Source organism: Lemur catta, chromosome X, assembly GCF_020740605.2.
Source record: "Lemur catta isolate mLemCat1 chromosome X, mLemCat1.pri, whole genome shotgun sequence".
Taxonomy (NCBI): Eukaryota; Metazoa; Chordata; class Mammalia; order Primates; family Lemuridae; genus Lemur; species Lemur catta.
In genome coordinates, this window is record NC_059155.1 from 30,527,679 (window position 1) to 30,539,725 (window position 12,047).

At 38.3% G+C, this 12,047-nt stretch overlaps 1 long non-coding RNA gene across 1 annotated transcript in view; it reads right to left on the reverse strand.

Moving 5' to 3' along the window:
• LOC123628387 overlaps positions 1–12,047 on the reverse strand; it is a 28,257-nt gene that overhangs the window by 9,098 nt on the left and 7,112 nt on the right. The window lies entirely within an intron of this gene.

Below are 12,047 nucleotides of genomic sequence, written 5' to 3' on the forward strand. Positions count from 1 at the left end.
CTTCCCTAAACGCAAGAGTGTGGAGCCCGGACCTTGGGAACACTGGGACAGTGTAGACCTTTGCCCGTGGGAGCTGCAGCAGCTGGGGCACTGAGTGAGTGAGGGCACCGCCTCCTCCGCCTAGCCAGTGTCTTTCCTGCAGAAAGAGACAGAAACCACACATCCAGAGGAAGAACCAAAAGACAGGGGGAAGAAAAAAAAAAAAGAAAAAGAGAGGGAGAAGAGGCTTTCTGCTTGCAAATAGTGTGAATCCTGCCTACTAACTGAAAGTCCACAACACAGTGATTTAACTTGCCAAACTGGTCTTAGGTCAAGCCAACCCTTTTGGGGTGGACCCATCAGAAGCAGTCCCCCAACTGAGATAGAAAAAAACTCTAAACAACACACAACAGTCTCCCCCTCTAGACAAAGGAAGCAACATACCTAGACTGTTTCACAGCCTAAGAACAGAGTATAAGACGTGCTGTTAACTAGACTAAAGCTGTGAGAAAAGATCTAATGATAGAGCCAGATGGGAAGGGCTCAGCGGAAAAATATGGGGAGCACAAAAAACCAAACGGAAACCTCACCCCCAAAGAGAAATACCAACTCTCCTCCAATTGGCACAAGCCAGTTTCAGAATACCAACATGTTACCAGAAGAATTTCAGTCTTGGGTTATAAATAAGCTGAATGATATACAAGAAAAAATAGATATCCAACACAAAGAAACCACAAAAAAATTCCAGGATTTGGAAGAAAAATTCACTAAAGAAATAGAAATATTGAAGAAAAACCAAACTGAACTCCTAGAAATGAGGGATTTATTCAGGGAGCTACAAAACACAGTGGAAACTCTCAAGAACAGGGTAGATCAAATAGAAGACAGAATCTCAGAGATCGAAGATAACTCTTTCCAATTAAATAAGACAGTCACAGAGATAGAGCAAAGAAATAAGAAAAAAGATCAGAGTCTTCAAGAAATGTGGGATTATGTGAAGAAACCTAACGTGAGAGTTATAGGGATCCCTGAAGGTGAAGAAGATAATAAGCAAGGGCTGGATAAACTATTTGAAGACATAATAGAAGAAAATTTCCCAGGCCTTGCTAAAACTTTAGATATACAGGTTCAAGAAGCTCAAAGAACCCCTGGCAGATTCATAGCAAATAGGAAAACACCACGCCACGTAGTCGTCAGACTGACCAAAATATCCACTAAAGAGACCCTTCTTCGAGCTGTAAGGAGAAAGAAACAAGTAACATACAAAGGGAGACCCATTAGAATTATGCCAGATTTCTCAACTGAAACTTTACAAGCAAGAAGAAGTTGGGGCCCCATTCTCACTCTTCTGAAACAGAATAATGCCCAGCCTAGAATCTTGTACCCAGCTAAGCTAAGCTTTCTATATGAAGGAGAAATTAAGACATTCTCAGATAAACAAGGACTGAGGGAATTCACCAAGACAAGACCACCCCTCCGAGAAGTACTCAAAAGAGAGTTACACACGATCATCACAACAAAGACCCACGAATGTAAAACCACCCAAGAGCTAAAGATCAAATTCTAGCCACCACAATGGCTCAAGAGAGAAAACATAGCAATGAAGTTCTACCCAATAAGATAAACAGAAATCAGTCCCAATTATCAGTTCTCTCACTAAATGTCAATGGCCTGAATTCCCCACTCAAGAGACATAGACTGGGCCAATGGATAAAAAAACACAAACCAAGTATCTGCTGCCTTCAGGAAACTCACTTAACCGGCAAAGATGCATTTAGACTGAAAATAAAAGGATGGAAATTGATATTTCAAGCAAATGGTAGCCAAAAGAAAGCTGGTGTGGCAGTTTTAATTTCCAATAACTTAGTCTTTAAACCAACAAAAGTAATAAAAGACAAAGACGGTTACTACATACTGGTGAAAGGCACAATTCAACAAGAAGACATAACCATACTTAATATATATGCACCCAATCTAGGCGCACCCAGATTCATAAAGCAAATCCTACTCGATCTAAACCAAATGATAGACAACAACACTTTAATAGTTGGAGACTTTAACACCCCACTGACAGCACAGGACAGATCCTCCAAGCAGAAAATAAGCAAAGACATAGTAGACTTAAATAGAATGCTAGAACAAATGGGCCTGACTGACATCTACAGGACATTCTACCTGAAATCCACTGAATATACTTTCTTCTCATCAGCTCACGGGACATTCTCTAAGATTGACCATATCCTAGGACATAAAGCAAGTCTTAAAAAAATTAAAAAAATAGAAATCATACCCTGCATCTTCTCAGATCACAATGGAATAAAAGTAATAATGAACCCTAACAGGAACTCTCATTCCTACTCAAAGTCATGGAAGCTAAACAACCTTCTCCTGAATAACAATTTTGTAAAGGAGAAATTAAGTCAGAAATCAAAACATTCTTTGAATTAAATGACAAAGGTGACACAACTTATCAAAATCTATGGGATGCAGCTAAAGCAGTCCTGAGAGGAAAATTCATTTCCATAAATGCCTATTTCAAAAAGACAGACAACTTACAAATAGACAACTTAATGAATAGACTCAAAGAGCTGGAGAAAGAAGAACAGAATGACCCCAAACCCAGCAGAAGGCGAGAAATTATTAAGATCAAATCAGAATTAAATGAAAAGGACAACAAAAATACTATAAGGGAAATTAATAAAACAAAACGTTGGTTCGTTGAAAAGATAAATAAAATAGACACACCACTGGCTAGACTAACCAAGAGCAGAAAAGAAAAATCTTTAATAACTTCCATCAGGAGCATGAAAGGAGAAATCACAACTGAAGCCACAGAGATACATGACATTATCTATGAATATTACAAAAATCTTTATGCATACAAATTGGAAAATGAGGAGGAAATGGACAAATTTTTAGAAACACACAGCCTTCCCAAGCTCAATCAGGAAGAAATAGAATTCCTGAATAGACCAATATCAAGAACTGAAATTGAAACAGCAATAAAAAACCTTCCCAAAAAGAAAAGCCCTGGTCCAGATGGGTTCACATCTGAATTTTACCATACATACAAAGATGAACTGGTGCCCATCCTACATAAACTATTCTTCAATATTGAGAAGGATGCAATTGTCCCCAACACATTCTATCAAGCCAATATAACATTGATACCAAAACCAGGAAAGGATGCAACAAAAAAAGAAAACTACAGACCAATTTCTCTCATGAACGTAGATGCAAAAATTCTCAATAAAATCCTAGCAAATCGTATCCAAGTGCTTATTAAAAAAATAATTCATCACGACTAAGTAGGCTTCATCCCAGAGATGCAGGGGTGGTTCAACATACGAAAATCTATAAATGTAATTAATCACATAAATAGAAGCAAAAATAAAGACCATATGATCCTCTCAATAGATGCAGAAAAAGCATTTGACAAAATTCAACACCCTTTTATGATAAAAACACTTAACAACATAGGCATAAATGGGACCTACCTAAAAATGATACAAGCCACATATGACAAACCCACAGCCAACATCATACTGAACAGGGAAAAATTGAAAGCATTCCCACTCAGAACTGGAACCAGACAAGGCTGCCCACTGTCCCCATTACTTTTCAACATAGTATTGGAAGTCCTTGCAAGAGCTATCAGACAAGAGAGCAGAATCAAAGGTGTCCAAATGGGGACAGAAGAGATCAAACTCTCACTCTTCGCTGATGACATGATGTTGATCTGGAAAACCCCAAGGACTCAACCAAGAGACTCCTGGAATTAATTAACGAATTCAGTAATGTCTCAGGTTACAAAGTCAATACACACAAATCAGAGGCATTCATATATGCCAATACCATTAAATCGGAGAACCAAATTAAGGACTCAATACCTTTCAAAATAGCAACAAAGAAAATAAAATATCTAGGAATATGTTTAACTAAAGAGGTAAAGGACCTCTATAAAGAGAACTATGAAACGCTAAGGAAGGAAATTGCAGAACACGTAAATAAGTGGAAATCCATACCATGCTCATGGATTGGAAGAATTAACATCGTTAAAATGTCTATACTACCCAAAGTAATCTATAGATTCAATGCAATTCCTATTAAATTACCAACATCATTTTTCACAGATTTAGAAAAAATAATTATACACTTTGTATGGGATCAGAGAAGACCCCGTATAGCAAAAGCAATCTTAAGCAATAAAAACAAAATGGGAGGTATTGATTTGCCAGACTTCAAACTATACTACAAAGCTGTGGTGCTTAAAACTGCTTGGTATTGGCACAAGGGCAGGGACACAGACCAGTGGAACAGAACAGAAAACCCAAATATAAAACCATCCTCATATAACCATCTAATCTTTGACAAAATAGACAAAAACATACTCTGGGGACAAGAGTCCCTATTCAATAAATGGTGCTGGGAAAACTGGATAGCCACATGTAGAAGACTGAAACAGGACCCACAGATTTCACCTCTCACAAAAATCAAATCATGGTGGATAACAGATTTAAACCTTAAACGGGAAACGATTAGAATTCTAGAAGAAAAATGTAGGAAAGACTCTTACAGACATTGGTCTAGGCAAAGAATTTATGAAGAAAACCCCTAAGGCAATCGCAGCAACAACAAAAATAAACGAATGGGACCTGATTAAATTAAAAAGCTTCTGCACAGCCAAAGAAACAGTCACGAAAATAAACAGACAGCCTACAGAATGGGAAAAAATTTTCACATGCTACACATCAGATAAAAGACTGATAACAAGAATCTATTTAGAACTCAGGAAAATCAGCAAGAAAAAATCAAACAATCCTATCAAAAAATGGGCAAAGGACATGAATAGAAATTTTTCAAAAGAAGACATAAGAATGGCCAAAAAAGTATCAAAAAATGCTCAACATCCCTAATCATCAGGGAAATGCAAATCAAAACCACAATGAGATACCACTTAACTTCGGTGAGAATGGCATTTATCAAAAAATCCCCAAACAACACATATTGGCGTGGATGCGGAGAGACAGGAACACTCATACACTGCTGGTGGGAATGCAAACTAGTGCAACCCCTATGGAAAGCAATATGGAGATACCTTAAAAAGATTCAAGTAGACCTACCGTTCGATCCAGCAATCCCATTATTGGGCATATACCCAGAAGAACAAAAGTCATTCTTTAACAAAGACACCTGTACCCGAATGTTTATAGCAGCACAATTCACAATCGCAAAGATGTGGAAACAACCCAAGTGCCCATCAATCCACGAATGGATTAGTAAACTGTGGTATATGTATACCATGGAGTACTACTCAGCTATAAGAAATAACGATGATACGACATCTCTTTGGTTCTCCTGGAGACAGCTGGAACCCATTATATTAAGTGAAGTATCCAAAGAATGGAAAAACAAGCATCACATGTACTCACCAGAAAACTGGTTTCCCTGATCATCACCTAAACGTACATCAGGGAAGGATACCAATTGGATATCAGACTGCGATGGGGGGTGGGGGGAGGGGATGGGTGTATGCCTACATGATGAGTGCATTGCACACCCTCTGGGGAATGGTCATGCTTGAAGGTGCAGACCCGGGGAGGTGGGGGGGGAGGGGATGGAGGTACGACTACATGATGAGTGCCAGGCGCACTGTCTGGAGAATGAGAACGGACGCGCTTGGGACTCTGACTCAGGGGGATGGGCGGGACATGGACAATGTATATGACCTGAACTTACGTACCCCCATGATGAGCTGAAACAAAAATAAATAAATAAATAAAAAAATAAATAAAAAACCCTCTTGGAACTTCATTTTGGAAATTGCCTTTAGAGCTATTGTATATACCACACAAGGAAACTGGTCTTACCATTTTAATCATACCTTATGCCCAACCAAAATCTCCTGCTTTAAATTATGCCCAGTTAATCTCATCTGTAGATAGAGAAAATGGAACAACATCCCTCCAAATAAAAATTGTGAAAATGCATAACATTTTTTCTTTTAGCATACTGACCAGTTGAAAAACACACAAACCGGTGAATGCAGCTTCTTGCATATGAGAGAAAAAACAAAATTCTTAAAATTATCATTCACTTTTTTCCTAAAATTATGCCAATTCTTTATAAATCATCTCTCACTCACCTGTGGTTTTGAAGTTCTTGAAATGTGTGACCACAGATGTAGTAACATATCTTGCTACTAGATGGATTTCATTTGGTCCCAGTTCTTGTTCTGTAAAAGCAATGACTTCAGCCTTTTCAAGGGTTGTAATTTTCTCTAACCTTTGCTACTTATTTTCCCACTTTTTCAGTAAAGTGAAATCTCCACTTTCTTCAAGCCTTTTGTTTTCTTTTTGGTTTTACAGCTGATTCTTTTTTCCCATATTTTAAGCAAGCCTTTCTTATCATTTTGTTCTTCAGACATCTCAGAGAAAGCTGTTTCCTTTGATGCAAAAAATAGCTTCATTCTTTCAATACTTTCATTAGTGATTGTGGGTGAACCTGGAAGGCCATAAATCAGCAGCATGGCATTGACAATATTTTCTGCAGCTAAACATATTTTGAGTGGAGAAACGGTTGGTTGTCTGTATTTGGTTTGAGTCAAGCACTGTTTGTTTCTCACCTTCTTCCATTTCCCTAAAGGACATGGAGTGCTCTTGCGCTGGTTGTGCAGAAACACTGGATTTCTGAGATAGTTTTTGTGAGATACTGTCCTTAGGGAGAGGAGTGTTTCCATTCCTGGCTTCATCAACATAGCCGATGTCTTGGGCATCACTTGTATAATCTGATGATTTAAGTTCTGATTCACATCTTCCCATCGCATCTGTGCTTTTAGTTGTACATCCTGCAGAGTATCTAAAATATGAAGGTAAATTTGAGGAAGCCCCATCCTTCCTTTTCGTATCCTCCTCTGAATAAAACGCCAAGTCAGGGATTTGTGGAGGATCATCCTTGCAGCTAACTCCCTTTAACTTTGAAGTCAGCTTTTCCATCTCATTTGTGAATTCGGGCCAGTTAACAATGTAGGCCTTTTCAGCTCCTTGAGGTAGATTTTCTTTTGGATGGTTTTTGATCAATGAATCATAGACATGCATACACTGCTCCATAAGTGTGCTGATGATCTGACTTATTATGGTGTTTTCTTCAAATACACTAATCGAAAATGGTTGCACTTGGTGTTTTTCTTTGTCTAGGTTGTTCTTAATTATGCCAAGTGTGTTGGAGCAGATTGCTTGCTGTCTTGTTTCTTAAGTATAGTTATCTGATTGTCATCAGAATAAGCTGATTTCAGCTGTACATCTTTTATCTTTCTTGGTAGTCAAAAGCTCTTTCCTTTCCTTTCATTGGATGAGTCCACAACAGGAGATTGTTGACACTCTGCCTTGGGAAACGCATCAGACAATGTCAAGGACGATCTTGCAGAGATAGAATCCTTTGCATTTATGCCAAGCATGACAGCAGAGCTGAGATTCTGAAGAATGATATTCACCATATCATTGGAAATCATAGCAACACGTGGCTTAGGAACTAAAAGAGTTGGAATAGCCTTGTTTGTGTACTCGGAGAACATTCCAGAATTTGCTCCTAGTTGTATCTCACCTACATTACCTTTAAGACTCGAGGCAGCAAGTGAGAAAGGATTCTCATCCAGCGTTTTCTCACAGATGTCACTTAAGATATCTCCAATGGTATCTAGTATTTGGAACTGAAGTTTTTTTCGATAATCACTTTTATTGAACAGCTCTTCTACAATGTTTCTTGGCCAACCTGGATCAAACTCTCCGTCAGATATGTATTTTTCATACTTGACTTTAGTAGATACAATATCTAACATGGTGTTAACAGTCTGACTTGTAATACTTTCAGAAACTACATTATGAGTTAAGAATGGACTTTTTATTTTGTTATCTAACTTAAGTTTGATTCCTTGTAAAATCTGTCTAGCCACTTGTGTGGCATATATATTTAGTTTAGAGACAGTCAGTTGACATGCTGTGGTGGTCTTTCCTGACCTATTATGATCCACTGAGCAACAGGAAAATTGATCTCCAGAATACGAATGTTTGGTTGATAACCATGGTTGGCTCAGAGCAGTCATATGCCACTGGAAAGGTAAAGTCACTGGAACTGTGAAATCGTTATGAGGACAAAGGAGAGATTTTACTTTGGAAGTAGCAAACATCTCTAAATACGTTAATACTGACTGTGTAATATCTTCAATTACATTTCAGTTGGTTAGTTTATCAATGTTGACTCTAGGCTGAAGTGTATATTGATTTCTGTCCAGTAAGGTGTTAAAAACAGAGGCCTCTCCTCCACTGGCATGTTCAGGAAAAGAGAGGTTTGCTGGAATGGTGACAGTGTCACACTGATTTTCATTTGCATTTCTATCTGTCACGGCAGCAGAATAAAGTTTTTGAAATATGGTTCTGACAACGTCACCTGCAACGATGGTTACATCTACTTCAGACACTAATGAACACATTATCCAGAGATTGAACAGACGTTTGAGTAAATGATTCGTTGCCAGCACAAGGGATGTCAGATGAATGGGACTAGGGGAAAGGAAGTACATTTAATCGATCAGTTAAATCACTCTGAAAAATTTCATTCAGAATATTTCTTATAATGGGCACAATTGGAGACTTTTGTGGCTCTTTGAGTTCTACTTCAAGTTTTTTCAATGTTCTTTCTAATTTCTGTTTTGCGAGAGAATCTGATTTAGTTTCCTCTTCTGGTGGTTGTTTCTGCCCAGCACTTTCTTTCTCTATATCTTCAGGATCTTCTAGATAGGACTCTGGCCCAGCTCCTCCAGGAAGAAATTTCCATAGGTTGGCCTATATTTGTAATTTTCAATGTCTCTCTCTTCGGGTTTAGTTTCATCACACATATCTGGAGGCATCACATCTAAAATTAAATTGACTAGCTTCTTAAGCATTTGTTTCTTTTGTGGTGGATTGTGTACACAGGTTTCTAAATCTGGCAAGCTCACATTTAATTCCATTTGAATAGCCTTCAGAATAGCACTTGACACCTTCTTTGCATGCACTTGTAAAGCAGACTGCAGTAGTTCAAGTGTGTTAGCCCAAATGTTGCTACCTTCATTTTCCCAGTCTGTCTTCTTGCTCTTTTTATCTCCATTGAGGATAGTGCCCAGAGTTTTAAAATGTCTATTGACAAACACTTCCAATTTAGCAAGAACAGTTTTAAGGATGTCTGAAGTCATGACTTTCAGTTTATTTAGGTACTGTTCTTTTACGTTCCCCGTTTTGGGGGCAGTAGTTTTCTCCTCATTGGTAGTCACCTCTTGACTGCCTTGCTGGATCATGCTGGACAGCTTGCTCGAGACTATGTCAGAGCATCTGCTCATTTCTTCAATAAGTGAAGCAAATGAGAGGCTGTCAGGGTCAATATACTTCGAGATACCTTTAATGTCTGAACTTGTGAAACTGCTATTCATCTCGGCATAACATAGTTTTCTAACAATATCTTCTAGAATTGTAAGAGAAATGAGATGAATATCAGGCTGTAGAGAAGTGGTTGTTCTCAAATTCTCATCAATCCACTCTCTGTTTGGCTCATTATCAGATGCGGGAGAACACAAATGGTCTCCTACGAGTGTACATAACATGTCATATAAGGTATCTCCAATTCTGTCTAATACTGGTATTCCGGAAAATTTGTGAACCCCCTTTTTCTTAGGAGAACAATGAAAAGGAGAAAATGTTTGTTGATCAGTGTCAGCAGTTCCATACGAAATTTTAGATCTTTGCTTCTCTGAAGGGAGTAGAACATTGCTTTTATCTGTGTTTCCACTTAACACTTCACAAATACAAGTTGATAAGGAACTTGTCATAATGTCATTGCTTAGCTTTGTGACCATACAGTCAAATTCTTTTTCGGTGTCAGCAAGAAATCCTGTATCTATAAAGTTCTTGGGAGGGCCCCTCTCCCTACGATGTGGATTTTCCTGATTGTATTTCAGTTCCTTCTGGATAGCATCCAGAACAATTTTTACCATTTTAGTTGCATATGCACCAAGTTGAGAATGAAGCAAAGTTTTCTTGCCAGGTGCAGGCTTCAAACTGGTAGCATGGCTTTCTGGTTTGAAGCATTTTTGTAATTTTGGAAAAATAAATGACTTAAGCATCTTAAAAATTGTTTGAGTGATCTTATTATCAACATGAACTATAGGTTCAGATATTGATTCAACTTCTACAGATTCTAACCAGGGAGGTTTTGTAGGATCTACACCCAGTGCAGCTAAAACTTTCTTCTTCTTACTCTCCAACCATATTTCTAATGGGTCTTTATTTGGTATGTCAGCATAACCTAGAGAAGGTTGGTGTACTGATGAAGAATCGGAATGTTTCATGGCATTGGTGATGTCACTAGAAGTCACATGAAGTATTTTTAACACAAAATCTGCTGTTTCCTGAGCTACTGTATGGATTTCTGACACAGAAAACATCTGGTCCATCCATTCTTGATGGGACAGACCTCGTGGTTTTCTTGAGGTAAAAAGTGAAGCTTCTTGGGCATTTTTATTAACCAAGTGACCAGGGGACACAGAAGATATGTCTTTGAGCACTTCTAACAAAATACTTGTAATTATGTTCTCTGATGCTTTTTGTATTTGATGCTTTTCATCATGGCTGAAAATCAGAATGTCCTTATTGAAATGTGGCTTGTCCTCAAAAAGGTTTTTAATATTAAAAGTTGGAAGGTCACTTTGAACCACAATCCAGAAAGGCTACTTTGCTTTGACTAGCAGGCTCTGTAGGTGAGTTGATATTTCTTTCGTATTTAAGACTAGCATTTCCCCTTGTTGACCAGTGATGAGGAACCTGTTCTTGTAATTTTGCTTTCTCATCCCTGATAGATGAAATCAGTACATTTTCCACAATTTTGTTTATTTCTTCATTTTCGTCTTCGGAATAAAGAACCATGCCAGGAACGTTAATAGGTGGAAATCGTTGCCTGCATCTAGGACCATCAGCTACTCTAGTGCTGGTGCGTCTGTTCTCTTCTTTAGTGCCAGAAGGACTGCTCGGTCGGGGACGTCTACTCTTTTGGATGTTTGTTTTCACTGGTTTCCGATGTAGCTCAGTCAAGATATCATCAAGCAGCTGAAGGATGACCACTGTTCCTTCAGTTGCAATAAGGCTTTCATAATTAAGTCCAATTCGTACGTGATCTACTACAGTGCCAATTGCTTCCTCTATGTAATCAATCAGAGGTGACTGGGACAAACTATTTGACACCATATTTTGTATTTCTTGTTTGGTAGTGAAATTGGCTGCACCAGGCTCAGCACTAGGTTTCCTTTTGCTGGCTCCTTGAAGGAATGTACTTATAGGATGTTTCCTATGTTGCTGATAAGCAGGTTCATGTGTGTTTTCAATATGAGCAAATTCCTTTCGCTTAGAAGATACAAGAGCTATCAGCTTTTCTACAATCATGTGAACCATATCTTCTGCAATATCATTCATGTTCTCTAAAGTCACTTCCATCAGTGAAGCTTTTAAAGATTTTCCTTTGGGGGACATGAAATGTTCTCCACTGGTTCTGAAGTCTGATTTAAAGTGGACCGACACATCTTCTTGTGAAAATACCTCAATGCATGTTTTCTCAATTGCAGACTGTATCTTGTCAAGCACATCTTCTACAATTTCACCAGCTGCTGAGGAGATGGCACCATTGGGCAGCAAGTCTCCTTTGTCAGTATCAGTTGTGTCAACCAAAACAGAGGGAAGAGTGGGAATGGCCTGGGTTAAATCAGATACCATTTCTTCAAAAATGCTTTCTAAAATCAACTCAGTTTCCTCTTTTAGGTAACATTTAAAGTTAACAAAAGTATTTTTTAACTCTTGCATCTCACTTAGAGCTTTTGCTTTCCCATCAGAAGATAGTGGGCATTCTAAGTCATCTGTGTCAGTGGTAGCATTCTTAGATTTCTTTGTGTGTGTTTCCGTTGATGTGAAAAGGTTAGTATCGGATTTATAGGTTTTGATCTTGGGGTCTTTACAGATCTCATTATGTTTAATTTCATAGGTTATAGCTTG